General features: G+C 34.7%; 1 protein-coding gene across 1 annotated transcript in view; it reads right to left on the bottom strand.

Annotated features, from left to right (window-relative positions):
• Prkg1 (protein kinase cGMP-dependent 1) overlaps nucleotides 1-18,465 on the bottom strand; it is a 1,194,090-nt gene that overhangs the window by 1,126,650 nt on the left and 48,975 nt on the right. The gene's annotated exons all lie outside the window — the stretch shown is intronic.

Here is an 18,465-nt window from a genome sequence, read left to right as displayed (position 1 = left end):
CATTGGGATCAGAATCAGGAGAACAACTGATCAATAATTAACTCTACAAGTGGTATTCTGACCCTCCAGTTCTTCATAATCTCCAAGTGCCACGCAATTTTTTTTAACATTTCAGAGCTTTTGAATGGTGATCCTTTTTCTGCCTATCAAACTCATTGCCTAACCCCTTTCACTATCTTCAAACCCAAGCTCCCTCACCACTTCTCATCTTTTAGACTGTAGCTCAATTATTCCATTCTTCATTTCTCCCCTTAGATATCCTTTCCTCTGGTAATCCTTCTGAATCATCCCAAGATATTTCCCCTTTAATAGCAAGTATCATGATTTATAATCATACAGTATTTGCATGTACCTTTGTTAAGTAGGCCTCTTCCCCAAGTAGACTGTAAATTTCAAGAAAATAAGAAATTATATCAATATTTTCCACCAACACCTAGTGCAAGGAGCCCCTACCTACATATGCGTTACTTGTACTGAGTGAATAAAGGTAAGAATAAATAGAAATATTCAACAAATATTTATTAGTATCTACAACACACCTCTCTGAATAAGAAAGAGGGGTAAAGAGATGACTTTTCTGTCTGTTTATGGATGGTGGTGTGTAATACGCAGCAAATGAAATATATCACAGGCTTACTTTTAAAATGTGTTTTTCTTTTGCATAAAAAACCAGATACCACTCTTTGAACAACGTATTTGTCTGTTTACCACCCATGAGAACCAGTTTTCTTCCTGCCACCTTGAAATTTTTCTAGAAAACATTTTTTTTATATAATTAAGCACTTTTTCAAATTACAAACCTCTTAATGCACTTTTAAATCACTGCGTAGTCCCAGATTCTTTGTTACTTTTTAGGCTTATGATATAATCTTCAAGGTCCACTGGCACTGTTGATGGCATCAGTCATTCTGCAATTTCTTTTTTGCTACTTCCCAAGTTCTAGCTCCTCCTTCAAAAGGCTGACTGCTTTACAAGGAATTGGTCTTTTCTCCTGGTCATTTTTTATAAGCGATCTTTTAGAAAACTACTCATGTCATTTGGTAACATTTTGAAAGGAGATGCTTCCGATTAAAGTCTTCATGAGTTACTTCAACAGTTATTTACCAATGCTTGTGTCCTAACTGTTCACTTTGTTTTCAGCAGCCTTATAGGTTCAGACCAAAACAAAATTCAAAGCAAACTCATGTATGAGAAACAAATTTATCTCCCAAAATACTTTTCATTCACTAACTCAGTTCTTAAAATAAATACATTTATCTTCCTTCTCCACTCTTGTACTTTTATTTTTTCTAGAGAAAGTCATAATAAGCCCTTCAGATAAAATCATAAGCTTAATACCACAATCAACTGAATGCTAAAGTGCTAACCTTTGTGTATTAGCAAGAACTATAAAGTCACAATGCCATGTTAGATAGTTGACAATTAAATCAAAAGACAAGAACATACAGTTTATTAATATCAAAAAATGAATATTTCTCAAGTACGTATTTTCTTTTTTAAAAAAAGTAATCGTTGTCAAACTTGGAAAATGTCATGGAAAAAAACAACAAAGAGAACTTTATCTGTGGAAGACAGTCAAATTTGGAGACCAGGATTAAAAACTCTACACACAGATGCTCCACAAATCTCTACAAATTAAGCTTTAAATTACAATTGTATGATGCTGCTAAGTGGAAATCAGAGTTTCTGTTTTGCAAATGCAAGAAACTTCTGGATGTTCAATAAAACCTGAGTGTTACTAAACATTTGAATGTAAGAACTCTCTTGGTGTTGCATCATTTATCTCTAGTGCTTCTTAATTATAATTTCTTCTCTTACCAAACGGGAATCTCATGATGCAGTTATCAGTATACATACTCCTTCCAGAAGCAGCCTTTCCAAATGGAAAAAACATATCTAATAAGAGGTAAATAAGTGCTATAAAAGAAAAATGTCTTGTTGAAATATGTATGCATGTCTAGATGCATATATGGGTATATATATACCTTTCTATATACAGAAACTACACCCTTTTATTCAATTAAAATTATTTTTTAGAGTTTCTAATTAAGATTTAAATTTATCAATTTTTAAAAGTATAAGATTGAGTGAAGCATTACATTATTATAAAATTTATATTTCTTAGTGACGACTCATTTTATTTTAAATGCTTCCATAAATAGGGTGCAGCTTCAGCGAACTGTATATTCTTCAAATTTTTCTCTTAGCCATTAGATACTAATTTCTAATGACTAAAATACAGAACTCAAGGTACAATTGCACCCTCTACTGTCCAAATTTTCTATTCCATACTGCACAAAACTGCATGTGTTTTGTAACAGGTTCATCATAAAAGTAAAAGAGTTAAATCACATTGGTTTCCTTTTCACATTAATTCGCAGATCTTCAAAAAATTAAAATTTAATTGTTAAAATTTCCTTAGTAATACAAATAGAAATTTTCCACTTATATAGCTACTTATACTAAACTATGTTTTAAAATGCCTCTAAACAATGAAACATAAAGTACACCAAGTATTTGTTAACTTAATGAGAATAAATGGCAATATGAATCACTTTTTTAACATTAATCTAAATGATGAACAATCTCAATTTATTCAAACCAATGATTGCGATATTTTTCTAGTAGTGTATTTTTGTCCAATTTTTTTCAAGTTAGAAATCAGAAAAAAAATCAATGTTTCTCTAAAACACTACTTCAACATTTTAGAAAATTAGTTTTTCAGTTCCTCCTGTGATTGTCAAAATTCAAAATACCACTGTGAGTCAAAACTAATAGCTTGTTTGTAATTTTCTCTTAAGTGTGTCTTTCATTTTAATTAGAGACTATTGTTTGGAATTCAAAACAAATTATTATTCAAAAGATCATCTTATCAATTTTTTCTTCTAGTGATGAAGAATGAGCTTGCTGCTAATCAATTCTCCCACCAAGCATAATAAGAAAAAATGAACCAAAAATATTTTTAAGGCACTGGAAAATTCCCAAGCACCAAGGAATTTAGGGTCTAATTTGCCAATTATGAAACACTCCTAAGAGCATAAATAACTTAGCACATGTTAGAAGCTGAAAGGCTAAGAAGCTGAGGAAAGTCTCTGAAAGTATCAAGGGGCCAAACACTAAAATTCACACACAATCAGTTCAAAGTCCTGAAGGCAAAATAATTTTTTTTAGTCCTTGATGGACACAATACCTTTATTTTATTTATTTATTTTTATGTGGTGCTGAGAATCAAACCCAGTGCCTCACATGTGCTAGGTAAGCGCTCTACCTCTGAGCTACAACCCCAACCCATGAAGGCAAAATTTTAAGTGCTAATAATCCTGAATTCAATAAGACCCAATCCCTGCTTTGTATCTGTTCAACCCATAGTTGATAAAGTTTATCTATTCCTGGTCTTCCTGTCCAAGGGAAGAAAAAGTAAGTCCTCCCTGAGGAAAAAATCACATCATTTGGTATTTCAAATTATCTGTACAACTTTTCATATACAATGTCAGGGTTCAATCAAAACAGGCATAACAACTCCTATAAACCTAATATTAAGGGAAAAAAATGTTGCAACAGAAGTAGACCCTTGGGATAGCCTGATAGTGGAATGATCAGACATAAACTCTAAAATAATTGTGAAACATGTTCTAAAATATTCAGATGAGAATTTTGGTAATTTCAATAGAAAAGGGAAATCATGATGGATTTTTAAACTAGATCTTAAAACTAGAAAAAAGCAATAACTGAATTTTAATTACTATAGTGGTTTTTTAGCATAAAAAAGAAATAATAAACTGGAAAATAGCCCAAAGAAAACAATTATATTAAATTGAAAAAGTAATTTTAAAATAATTTTTGAATTTTAAAGCAATTTTTAAAAAGGGATATGAGATGTGTAGTCATTGGAAAAGTTCTAACCTATGTATAATTAGAGTTCCAAAGAATTAGGAAAAAGAGGATTTGGCAAATGCACTGTTTGTGGATATAATTACTGTGAATTTTCCAAAACTGAATAAAATTTTCAAGCCACAGATTTCAAGAAACATTGTAAAATACTGGCACAGTAAATAAAACATACAGACACACATACCAAAGCATATGATGGTAGAGAGAAAACCTAAAAGATGATCAACACAAATGTCTATCACCTTCAATGAAGCAATAGCAAACCAATAGCTTTTTAATTCAAACAGTGAAAGCCATAGGACAACAGCGTAGTAGACAGCAACAGGTGATAGAAAATAAAACTGCCAACCAAGAATTCTATACTTGCACAAAACATAATTTTGCACAATGAATTGAACCATGAGCTGTTATTATAATAATACTAATAAAAATATCAAAATAAAATGAATAATAAATAAAAGGATGAAGAATTTGAAAAAAAATCAGCAAAAGTATTTATACTCAAAAAAGTCTTACTCAAGAAGCAATGTGAATCTGTGGAACAGTGGGAACTCTCATGCACTCCTAGTGGGAGTATAAATTGGAGTAACCACCACTTGGGAAAACAGGAGGAAGTATCTACCTAAACTAAAAAACAATGGAGCTCCCATAATCTAGAAATTCAAATCAAGGGCTATATTCAAGACAAATACATACACATTATCACCAAGTGATGTGTGCAAAAATATGTATTGTAGCATTATTCTTAATGCTCCCAAATGGTAACAACATAAATGTTCATCAACAATAGATAAGTACATTTTATATTCATAAATATAGAATACAAAAGACAATAATAAGTAAACACTGTTCTATACAACAGCACCAATAAAACAAACAATATTCAGCAAAATAAACAAGATAAAAGAGAACACATATTGCATGGACAAAGCAAATTGATGACAAAGATGACATTTTCTTTGGGGAAGTCAGTGTGTTAGTGATCATGAAACAGTCAGAGGAGGGCTTCTGGGGTGCTCGTCCAAGTTGGTTATCACTGAAAAGTCACCTGTGACTTAGGTGACCTTCTTTACATGGTTCACATTTTAAGAGAGTGGAAATCAAAGTCTTACTTACGTTTATTGAAAAAACAAAACAAACCTACTGAATATTGTTTTAGACACCTACAAGGTACAAGGGACTGTCTACGACGATCAAAGTCTCTAAGTCCTAATAATCATCAAACATTTATACTGTATAATCATTAGATTTTGAAAACCAAAACATCAGTTAGGCATAATCCTACCTTCGAAGTGGTAAATACGGAATTATCTAGGTAAATTAGCATGGGCCATGATGTGTGTGTGTATATGTATGAATATATGCAGTTATAAATTCCAGATTTCAAAGAGCTTGCTTTAATGTATCTTTAATGTTTCAATGAAAGTATTTACTAAACATATAATTAGGTATAATTTTCATTTTCAACAGATCAGAAAAAATCATTTGGTAGAAATGTGTTTTAAGACCTGGGGTAAAGTAGGAAAAGTCTCCATTTGACCTCAGCTCAGAAAGATAAATTAGTATCTGAGTAAGTGGAGGATGAGAGAGAACATGTCTGGAGATGGAGTGGGAAGACCAGAAAGAAGGGCATCCTGTATAGGGAAAGCAGACATGGCACAGGGGTTCATTTGGGTTGGAGTTGAGGGCTCTGGAGAACAAAGAAGTGAGGGGGTAGGAGACAACTTGGAAGGCAAATGAGGGTCTTGGGATGCCAAACTGATTAATGTAGACAGTAATGGAAAGGCAGCTACAGTTCCAAGCCAAGAAGGGCCACAATTACAATATGTTTTAGGAAAATCAATCCAACTGCTTGGCATTAAATGAATGGGAGTTTGAGAAGAGTGGGGTTAAGGAGACTGCTTAGGAAGCTGCTGAGTGCTAGAGGTCTAATTAAGATATGGGATTGGGGATGGAAAAGAGAGGTCCAATCCAAATATAACAGAACTCCTCCATATCAATGTTAATTGTTTCCATAGTAAACAAGTGTTCTCAGGTGATCATTTTGCAAACTGCTGTAGGTATGAACTGTAAACAGAGATCAAGCATCTCTATAATCAGAAGGCCTTCATAGCTGTGACCCCTTCATAGTCTATAGGCTTTAGCAAGAGCAACCCAAACCCCAGTAGTGAGGACTGATGGAACTTCACATAGCAGCATATCCCCTGGGGTGCTGAATACCTCTTCTGAGATCCTCCTAAATCAAAGAAAATGGAGCCAGTGAAGCATTTCATTCATGCAGCTCTTGGTAGGTGTGTGTGTTACACTCATCAAACCCAGGTTTATCCAGGATACAAGGGGAAATCAAGGGAAGGAAATCAATAATAAAGATTATTACTAAAGTAGCTGACATTTCTTAAGTGCTTACTCTTATAGCATTTTATGAGTGTGAAATAGTGTGCTAAGTGCTCTTCATAGACAATCTCAAGTCTCACAAACTTGTGAAAATTGGGATTTGTGTTTTTGTCCTCATTTTAAAGTTAAGAAAACTGGGTCATAGGAAGCAAGTACAAAAGCTGGGATTCAAACTCAGAAACTCTTGACTCCAGAGTCATGGTGTTTATGTAGATCCAACAATTGTACTGATGATAATGATGAGACTTTTATTAACTTCTCCTCTGCACACCTAGATATGCCCTTCACCAAAACCCATGCTTTGACAATATATTGAACCAGTGTCTTGTCAGCATGTGACAATCACCATAATGTGAATTTAGCTGCATTCTTAATGGTACAGATGGCTTCACCTAGAGTTCAAGAACCAACATTCTTCAATTAGGATATATATTTCATGACATGCATCAACTAATTTATCTAATTATATATAGCACCATCCCCTCTGCCAATATTTATAATTTTGTCAAAATAAGTAAACTTAAAAAAACTGGAAAAAATAAACCCTTTTAAGGAACTTATTTTATATTTTATTCTTCCATCTGCTAGTTTTGTAACATTCTTAGTGCTTTCTATGCTACTGCATTGTAAAAACAGAATAGGAACACATCCCTCAAAAATAGAATTCTCCCTAGACTATTTTTTCCTATATAAATTTAGTGAAGAAATTAATGTGTGTATATGTAAGTTAGTCCAAAATGAGGCTTAGTTCAAGATGAGAAACTTTCTGAAAACTAGGACTTATCAAAATTTATAGCTCAAAAGGGCACAGTAAAATATTTCCAATTATCAAAAAAAGAACTTTTAAAACAAATTCTGATTTCATGTATATTTTCTGTTAAAAAGTGCTTATTCTTAGTTGCATCATTTTTACTGTACTTAGCTTTGGAAACTGTAAGTTGGACTCAACATAAAAACTATTTTATGTTGTATACTATGTATACACTAGAGAAGTCATTATAAATAACTTCATTTCACCGTAAGGCAGAGAAAAAGCAGCTGCCAACTCACGAACCCACAAACCACCAACTTTTCCAAACTTCAGTTCCACGATGTCTCAATATATTCAAAAAGTTTTTTAAAAAATGACATAACTACTGAACACATCATGCTGTGTGGTCCTCCAATTTTCAAAATTAAACTACACTATCTTTCAGTCTCACCTTTTCTGTAAATTACACATATTTTAAACCAACAGATGCAACTTTTTTCAGAATAGTTACCTTTTTCCTATTTGTGAAGATTAAAATCTAATCTCTGTATTACTAAATGGTGATAAAATCCCTACATGAACAGCATGGCAATTATCAGGAGGGGATTAACTATGGGAGGCTAAAGACATGTACTTCTGAAGACGGGCATGATCCAAGATACCACAAAAATTCCCAGTGATGAAGACTACTAAAAAGAGCTAGGCATACAGATTCCACATGGCCCCAATTTGCCAGAAAAAATCCAATTTCAAAATATCTCTCTGGTAGTCACATTATGTGGTACTAACTTTTGTATCTGGGGAGTATATTTCTAGTACACACCTCCTTTTATGTGGGCATAGTAATTACTGCTTGTAATTATGAATTAGGGGTGGAAAAGGGTAGGGAATGATTAAAATAACTACATTTTAATGATTTTAAATATCATCTTCTATTCAAAAAAGTCATTAAAGGTCTGTTGACCTGATGGTTCAAATCTCTTATCTACCTCATGCCAGACAAAAATGAGAAAAAAAAATGGAAAATTAACTGATATGGTGATAAATTTCTTCTCTAAAAACCTCTAATTGGAACATACATGTTATGGTTTGCATATGTGGGATCCCCCAAAGTTCATGTGTGAGACAATGCAAGAAGGTTCAGAGATGAAATGATTAGTTGAGGAGAACCATAACTCAATCAGTGGATTAATACACTGACAGGGATTAACTGGGTGGTAACTGAAGGCAGATAGGGCGTGGCTGAAGAACAGAGGTTACTGGCAGAGTGCATCTGGGGATTATATTTGTCCCTGGTATGCAGAGTTCTCTCTGCTTCCTGGTGGCCAAATCCTGAGCTGTTTTCCTCCACCACACCATTCTATTATCGTCAATATAGAAATGATTTCAGATCAAGAAATTATATCTAGCTGGGCACCATGGCAGGTGCCTGTAATACCAGCAGCTCAGGAGGCTGAGGGAGGATCACAAGTTTAAGGACAGTCTCAGCAACTTACTGAGGCCCTAAGCAATTTAGCAAGACTCTATCTCAAAATAAAAAGTAAAAAGAGTTGGGGATGTGGCTCAAAGGTTGAGTGCCCCTGGATTCAATCCCTGTTACCAAAACAAACAAACAAACAAACAAAAAACACTAAGAAATGATATCTAGCAACCATGTATTCTCTACCATTGGGGTTGCTATTAATTCTTCACACTAAACACAGCTATATATTTATTAAATCAGATCAGTATGGTCTACAGAATAGGGGCTAAGACTATGTGAAATAAGACAAATGGGCACATTTGCTTTCAAGATTTTTTCTGCCTTCAATATGATATCTGGAGGAACTTTCTTCTGAAAGCTTCTGAGTAAAGAAACTGGCAAAAAGGAATTTCTGCACATCTGTTTATGTATTTAAGAAAAGAATATTCAAACTGGGCATTGGTCCATGGGAAAGCCTCCACAACATAATCCAGTCCACCAAACACACTCTTCATTTATTAATAAGAAAATTTTAGGTTAGATTCTTGCCAAGAGATGTTTTCTTTTCCAAAAATTATCTTTGGCCATATTTTACATTTGAATTACTCCCCTTGGTACAGAAAAGAAATAAAAGACCTAGCATACAATACTAGCAATTGGAATTTGAACTCTGGTGAAAGAAATGTGAATCTATTCATTGAAATTGTTTTAAGAAACAATATAATTTTATAAAATGTACTTATTGCCTTTTATTTTTATGTATTATAAAATCCATATGTATTTTTCTATAAACCATTTTAAGACATCCTCTGAATAAGCATAATTCAGTAAGCCCTATATCTTGTTTTTTTAATTAATAATGGTAACTTGTATTTTAAGTATTGGTTTTTATTTATCAAAGCATTTTCCCATCACCTAATTTACTCATCTGGGATCATTAAGGTTTTGAATCACACTTATTTGTGATATTATCATCCTTGACCGATTTCTCTTAGGCTTTAAGAATGTGCTAATCTGAAGGCTTATATACAGAAATGCAATTTTACAATGTAATGATGTTTGTTCTTCACGTGGGATATCAAGGATCAGGGAATTCTGGAGAATTATAAGGGAAAGATATTTTTACTTTATTGAGAACAGAAGGTTTTGGACAATGAACTTTAAAGTCCCATAAAACTGTAAACAGTATTTTTTTTTAAGTCAAAGGCAGTTCTAACTAAGCCAGAGTGTACATGTTTCTTAACAGATATATTGGAATCACACGATCAAGTAGGACTGACTTGGGGAGGTAGAAAAGAATACATTTTGAATAATGAAAATAAATATGATTGAGAAGTAGGAAAGTGGGGAGTAAGTGCCAAATGAATTAATGGGTGAACTAATTTGTGGCAAGAGTGTGCCAAGAACAAACAAGGAGGAAAGGATACCCACTTCAATAAAATAGTGCTGGGAATACTAAATATACACACGCAAAATAATGAAACTGAACTTTTGACTCACACCATATGTAAAAATCAACTCAAAATGGATTAAAGACTTAAATGGAAAACATGAAACAATAAGAGTCTTAGAAAAAAAACAAGGAAAAATCTTTGTGACATTATCCTGGGCTATGACATCAAAAGCAAAAGCAAACAAGTGGAATTACATCAAACTAAAAAGCTTCTGCATAGCAAACAAAATAATGAATGAAGTAAAAATTTAAAAAAACTATGAATGGGAGAAAATATTTGAAAACTGTTCATCTGACAAGAGGTTCATATCTGAAATATATAAGAAACTCCCACAACTCAGTAACAGAAAAATGAACAACTCCAAAAAAATGTACAAAGAATTCAAACAGGTATTTCTCCAAAGTAGATAAAGAAATGACTGACAAGTGTATCAAAAGATGCTCAATATTGCTAATTATCAGGGAAATTCAAATCAAAACTACAATTGGCTATCATCTCACACCTGTTAGAATGGTTATTTTATTTTTTTAAAAGATAAGTGTGTCAAGAATGTGAAGAAATTCTTGCCAGTAAATGGATGGAACTAGAGACTATCTTGCTAAGTGAAATAAGGTAATCCCAAAAAAATCAAAAGGCCAAATGTTTTCTCTGATATGTGGATGCTGACTCACAATAGGTTGGGGGGAAGGGGAAGTGGAGCTTTACTGAACTGGACAGCAGTGGGGGCATGAGGAAGGAGAGATGGGAATGGGAAAGATAGTAGAATGAATTGGACATAACTTTACTGTGTTCATATATGAATACATGACCTTTGTCTCTCCACCTCATTTATAACCACAAGAATGGGCAGTTATACTCCATGTATGTATGACATGTCAAAATACATTGAACCATCATGTAAAAAGAACAAATTTTTTTAAATGTGAAGAAATGGGAATCCTTGCATACCACTAGTGGAAATGCAAACCAGAGCAGTCATCATGGAAAACAGGATCAAGGTCCCTCAAAAAAATTAAAAATAAATCTGTCATATGATCCAGCAATCCTACTTCTGTGTATATATCTGGAGGAATTGAAGTCAGAATGTCAAAGACATAGTTGTGCATTCATGTTCACTGTACCATTATTAACAATAAAAGACATGAAAGCAACCTAAAGACATGAAAGCAACCTAAATGTCCATGGATGGATAAATGGATAAAGAAAATATGGTATAGGCATACATACAGAATATTATTTCTCCTTTTCAAAAAGGAATCCTGCCATTTGTAGCAACATGAATAAATTTGGAAAACATTGTGTTACATGAAATAAGCTATTCACAGAAGGAAAATTACTACATGATCCCACTTCTATGAAGAATCCAAAACAGTCAAACTCATAGAAACTGAGATGAGAAAGATAGTTGCCAGGGGCTGGGAGGAGAGGTTAGTGGGGAGGTATCAGTGAAAGAGTTCAAAGCTTTGGTTGCATGATGAATATGATCTACTTCACTGCATAGTACCTATACTTAAAAGTTAGCCAAAAAAAATGTAGATCTTATGTAAATTTCCTTATCACAAATAAAATAAGTAATGGAATATGTTAATATTTTCAGGAGAGAACAAGTAGACCAAAAGCAAATTTACCCTTTGAGATGGAAAACAAAATGTAGAAATAAATGAGATCAGTCAGACCATGAGAAACAATTGGCAGAGGATTCTCTCTTTAATTTAATGAGAGGCAAAGAAGTTGGACATTTCCATGTACATTTGTAAATGCAAGTGGTGTGCTTGCCTGAGCCCTAATCTTATGATGCCTACAATATATAACTATGTGTTAAATCTAGAAACATCTATGCCACACGTATGGGTACTTTTGCATTTTAATGTCCATAAGGCAAGAATTACATTATTACAAAAATAAAATATTTCTCTCTGATATGTGGATGCTAACCCATAACAAGGGAGGGTAGGAAGTGGAAGTATAGAAGTTCATTGGATTAGACAAAGGGAAATAAAGGAAAGGGAGCGGGGATGGAAATAGGAAAGACAGTAGAATAAATTGGACATACCTTTCCTATGTTCACATATGAATATATGACCAGTGTAACTCCACATCATGTACAACCACAAGAATGGGATCCTAATTGGAATGGGTTGTACTTCATATATGTATAATATGTCAAAATATACCCTGCTGTCAAGTATATCTAACAAATAAAGTAGACAACAGAAAAAAATAAAATTTTCATTGCATTAAAACAAATAATACACAAAAATCTATATCAATTGTAATCAGTAATTATCTTGCATATTGTTCATAAGATATTGTGAAAGGGATCATTAGGTGGTAAAATGAATAACAAATACAGAAATTGTAATTATTATTAGTAGCAGCAAAACAGGCATTTACGTACATTTTTATACAGTGGAAATTTTATCAGTGGAAATGATAATGGATAAGGTTTTATGTAGAGCTTAAAAGTTGAATCAATCTAATAGATAATTCTGAACAGTTGGAAACAATATTTACATTAAGTTAGCTAAGAGATGCAGGAGTCAAATGTAAGTCAATGACCATGATTCCCAGAAGAACAGGGGAATGAAAAAGAGAGGCAGAGTGGAAAGAATAATTCCCCAGAATCAGTAGCCTGACTCAAATAATCTGAATTAAAAATTAAGTTTCTTCATTACCCTAAAAAAATACATGAAGTAGGAGATCACACATTATGATTCACACTCAAATGACAATTCTAAGTATTAATTTATTCACATTGCTAAGTGGGATTTAGGTAGTCATTGAAGATTTTCACAAATACATCAAGTCTCTCTCTGCACAGATATTGCATTTCCCAACCTGCTTGCACTTAGACATAGCTTTGCAACTCTAATTGGCTGATAAAAATGATTGGCCTGACATGTAATAATTCTGGGCAGAGACATTAAATTGCCATTGTGGGACACTACAGCTCTCCTTTTTTTCACTGCCATGTTGGTCAGAGAAACACGAGTCCAGGCAGAGCCTCTGTCAGCTTCGGTTCATGAGTAAGGAAATCTCCACCGAATCCACAATGGGAAGTTGAGAAAGAAAGAAATCTTTATGCAGTTTTAAGCTACTGAGAATTTGTGATTGTCTGTTACCACCCCCAAGCCTAGCATTACTGGCTGATATGCAGGTAAAAGCATTACAAATTCACAAAATAAAATAAAATGAACACTACACTCCTTCTACTTAGTTTGACTTCACTGTTTCAAATATATGTTCATATATGTATATATGAATGAACATATATATATATTTGAATACACACACACACACACACACACACGCACTAACATAAGTTAGTTATCACCATTGGTCACCTATCTGGTGGAAATTGTTACTGTCCTTTCACAAGCAGCAATTTGCAAGGAAGACTATATCTAATTGACTACTCATGCTTTTAGTGTCTTGAACAAAAGGCTAGGAGATGCCCACTAAAGGAAGGATTTCTTTTCCATAGACAGATTCATATGAAGTTCAGTACCAATTGGGGCAATGGGACTGCATCATAACGTTGAAGCGCAAATCACACAAACCACAATTTATTTAAGACCCTTGAGACACTTCAATACAGAATTAATCAAAGAGTGCCAACTGACACTTGGCCCCAGAGATAATGTGGTGAATTGGAAAGTATAAGACCTTTTCTAAAGGATCCAGCAATTTCTCAGTTCCTAAAAACAGTTGTCATAGAAAACTAAAGTCTGGTGCTGCAACATCTCCCCCACCTTTTTTTTTTTCTTTCTGGAAATGATAACGGATAAGGTTTTATGTGAAATTCTTGGCAACTTTAGAATGTTACTCAATTTTTTTAAGATATAAAGACCAAACAAAATAAACTTATTTAGTGTATAATCCAACACTGCACCTTCCTAGTCATCGTTCTGGAAAAATGACTCAGGCTGATCTACTGATCAAGTTCAATCATTAACATCATGGAATGTATATGATATACCGGACAGGAAGTGAGCTAAGTATTTTGTAAAATTTTTCTCATTTGTTCTTTAGAAAAACCCTTTGAGTATAAACTAAGAAACTGAGGTTTGCAAAGCTTAACTATCTTGCTTTAAGGTCAAGATAAGTGGTAGGGCCCATAAGTAGCCAAGCCCTTTATCCATTGGACTCTGTTATCCTCACGTTGCATAAGTGCACAGGCCATACCATATATCTCAAAGCTGCCACCTTTAGACAAAACCAGCTCAAAGACCAAATAGTGACCACCAAGAAGGAAAATCCTACATTCCACAAGAGAAAAACATTTATTTCTCTTTTATTGTTTTCTTTACTTAAATACCATAGTCTGGTTTTCTAGAAAGAATATTACATTGCTATCCCATTTCATTAAAACTGTCAGAAAAGGAGCATGGGTACTTCTGATTGAGCTCTGAACACCTGATTTATCCCATGAGTGTCTGCTCTGACCAGGCTGTCTGACATTTCTGATGAAAGCACATTCTAGTGTGCTCCAGGATGAGAACTGCCAACTAGAGGCACAAATTGCCCCAGAGTAATAAGAGCATTTAATATTCCCCAAATCTTCCTCACCTTCTACAGAGACCCTGTCATGCCTAATAGCAGTCTGTGCTGTCGGGCAGGGTTGACATGTGTGTTCCACCTGTGGGTTTTGACTGACCAAAATCCCACTGGTTGAATGTTGGAAACTTTTTCATTTCTACTGGTTTGACAGCCTCTCAGTGTGCAGTGAACCTTGTGGCAGTATCTGCTCAAGACCTGTGGTCCTTTTGCAAAAGCGGTAACTCAAGTCTCTGCAAACTGAAGATGCACAGCCAGAGTAAAGCTCATTTTTCTTTCCCAGGGAAGATTCAGCTCCAATTCTTTGACAATAACCTGATTTTCAACCTGATACTAACGTGGGCTTTCTTCAAAGATTTATTTGACATCATTTATCAAGAAAATGCCCTAAGAATGTGCCAATATTGCCTTTTCTTTTAGATTCCTCTCAGAATTGATTTTCTTTATTAACTAACTATAGCACTACAGGAGGAGCTAGGATTTCAGATCTGAAACCTCCATCCTCCAATTCCACTGACAAAGACGCTTAAAGCAATTCAGTGAAATATCTGGAATATACTTACTTGGTTTGTTTAAAATTATTAAATCCACTATTGGCAAATATGAAGCATGATCCTTAGGTCTTGGTTCAGCCAAGCTTCCTTTGTAAGGAATTACATACCAACCGGTATTTTCACATGCTCTTACATTCTACAAACTTGTTGGCTCTGGTGGTTGCATTTCTGAGACTGGATACAGATCCTGGCGCTTCCACTGTCAGGAAAGCTTAGTGTCTGCCTTTCAATACATTGCTTAGTAAAAGAGTCATTTCTGAGCTTGTGTGGCCATATGGTGTTTTACAACATTTCAACATTAGAATTATTCATTGAGCCTTAAATGTAAAAGGAATCAAACTGTAAACTTGTTAGTGATCTAAAGTCATGTATTTAACTTATAAATACACTGGTCCACAAGGGAATGATTAAGTTGCTTGTGGCATATTGGTTTAATGAAAATTATAAATCCTTATAACTATGAATTATAAAGGCTATAATAATGTAGAAGAGATTTTATGATACAACATTAAGTTTAAAAAGAAGAAATGCCAAGTTTTATAGTGATTATGGGCACAACTGTATGTATGTGTATAGACAAGGAAAGGAAAAAAATCATGAAAACTAAAAATAGCTCCTTTACAGTGGTAGATTTATAACCTTAAAATATTTCCTCTAGAGAAATTCTAAAATAACAACTGTTTGGAATATATGGGTATTATTTAAATAAAAGATTGCCTGATAGTATTCAACCTAAGTATTCAGATTCAGATTTCTAATAGTTTTTAAGCATGACCTAGTATGACTTTTTGGTCACTGCTGTGAATTTTATTATTTATTTCACCAAGCAATAAAAATAAGCAAAAGTAAATATATTAAAAGTGTTTTCCAGAGACAAGTTTCTTCCAAGAATAAAAATGTCTATTTTTAAAAACAACATACTTCCCTTACCACAGGAAAAGCTCCTAAATAAATGGGCTAAAATATCATAGAATAGCCTAATAATTTCAAGTGCTTCTTTGGATGCAAGTTAGCTAAATCCTTCCCCAGACATTTAGTTTCCGGGAATCTTTTAAAAGAAGATGTCAATCCCATTTTTAAAGTTTTCCTTCAGGACTATCATTTTGGAAGAGAGAGAGGAGGAGAGCTCCTGCCCCACTCCCCATGCAGCCCAACCCTTAACATCCAACAGGTGGACCTCTGTCAGTCAAGGACCCATAGTCTGCCTCGCCTAAGAAGGGGAGCCTGCAAGCTACCTGGTGCACAGAATAAAGCCCTTCTGTTCTGGGTCTCCTCCAGTCCCACTTCCAAATAAATCAATCAATAAATAAATAAATAAATAAATTCCCTCTGCCACCTGCCTGATTGATAAAAGTTTAAGTTAGGTTTTGTAAGTAGGAATTTGCTGTTACTTTTCTAAAGGAATATCCTCCAGAAGATACAATAAAGAGTCTAGGAGTGTATACATTGTTCCATTTCCTAGCCTCACTGTCCCCTCTCCTCTCTTTCCACCCTGATATTTAATCAAAGGACTTACCTCAATTTTGGTATCTCCCATATCTAAAGCATGTATTTACCACAACTGTTCTATGACAATAAAGTCTTCAGTTATCTCATCCAGTTATCTCACACCCAGTTTAGGCCCATTTAACCACACAGAGTCAAACAACTGTAAGGATCCAGATATATATTGAGGGACCAAGCCACACAAGAAGTCTGAAAGATTCAAAACTCCTACTAGAAGAAAGTGCAAAACATGAAAGTGACTGGATTGATCTTACCATTTGAGAGAATGGAGAATAAACATCTGTCACCTCCACCACTTCAACTTCACTTTGGGCAAGTTATTTAATGTCTACAAATCTTATCATCTGTAAAATGAAAGTAGTGTTTTCTCCATAGGGTTGTTAAAAGGATTAAGTGAGTTAATACCTGTGAAGGTCTTAGAAAAACATCTGATGATAAATAAAGTTTCACTAGTATCAACTTGGCACTGTAAGTTATTGACCAGCCCTATGTCAGGAGCTTTGGATACTTGTATAGCAAAGAAAACAGATACTGACCTGCTTTTGTGGAGTTTACAATATGAACAGTAAGATCTGTGGTTAAGGATCCAAGCCCAATATAGTGGTGAAATGTTTATAGAAAGGAAAACACAAAGTTCTATGGATCCTGCCCTCTATGTTCTAATGGGGAAACAGGCAAATAATACTGGAAATTGTTGTTATATAATAATTGCTACCATAGGATTAATAGTGCTACCAAAGCAAAAAAAAAGAGTGACCACTAACCTACTTCAGGGAGCCAGAAGGGGTGTATTCAGGGAAATTTTCCATAGGTGGTAAATGAATGCACAAGCTGAGACCTGAAGAATATGCATATATGTGTATATGTGTGTTGTCTGGGGAGTGCTGGACAGAAATAAATTTATCACAACTATCTTATGAGATATTCTGTGGTGGTGAAACCTTCAGATCCTTCACTCCAGAGGACAAGCTCTGGGACTGCAGCTGCAGGGAGGTGCTACTGACTGACAGATCTAAGCTGAGTCCCTTCTTGGGACTTTCCTTCAACTGAAGAGAGCATCTTTACCTAATGTCACCTGGCTTCCCTTGGGCAGCTCACATCCAATGCCAATGCCTGATCAGCAAAAAGTACAGAGGCCTGATCCCCTTTCTTATCTTAGTTCTTTCTAGCTGCTACAAAAATATACAATAAACTGAGCAGCTCATAAACAACAGCATTTATTTCTTACAACTCTGGATCCTGAAAAGTTGAAGATCAGAGCATGGGCAGATTCAGTATCTGGTAAAGACTAACTCCTGGTTCACGGATGGCCATCTTCTTGTTTTATCCTCGTGTGGCAGTAGAGGCCAGGAAGCTCTCTCTGGTCTCTTTTATAAGGGCACTAATCCCATTCATAAGACTGCTCCCTCATGATCCCATTTCCCAAAGGTCCCACCTACAATTACCATCACTATGGGAGTTAGGATTTCACAGAATGTTGGAGGGACACAAACATTCAGTCCATAGCTGCCTATCCAAGCACTCTGAAGTATTATCCCAGGTCTAGTGTCTCCTATAGGGCTGGCTGTGGGCTTTTTTGTGACTGCAGGATAGGTTGGCTTCTTGCTTTGTCACAGCCTACTTTCTTTTCTCCTTTACAGGTGCTGTCCTGAGAGGACTCCCTAGTTAAATTCTTTCATGCAAATCTGGGACAACACACCCTTTTTATAGATGAGAAAAATAAGCTCTGAAAGAAACTCAGTTTGGCTAAAGCCCAAAATTTTAAGGTAGAAGGACCTAAAGACATACATTGTTTTCAAGCACATAATAAATCATAATAAGAAATCAGGGCATTACCCCAGGGCAGTAGAAAGCATTGTAAGTAGGTGTGAGATGATAAGTTAGGGCTTCAGCACA

The sequence above is a fragment of the Sciurus carolinensis genome, chromosome 5, assembly GCF_902686445.1.
Source record: "Sciurus carolinensis chromosome 5, mSciCar1.2, whole genome shotgun sequence".
Taxonomy (NCBI): Eukaryota; Metazoa; Chordata; class Mammalia; order Rodentia; family Sciuridae; genus Sciurus; species Sciurus carolinensis.
Note: the sequence above shows the minus strand (reverse complement) of the source record. Positions and strands in the feature narration are given on the sequence as shown.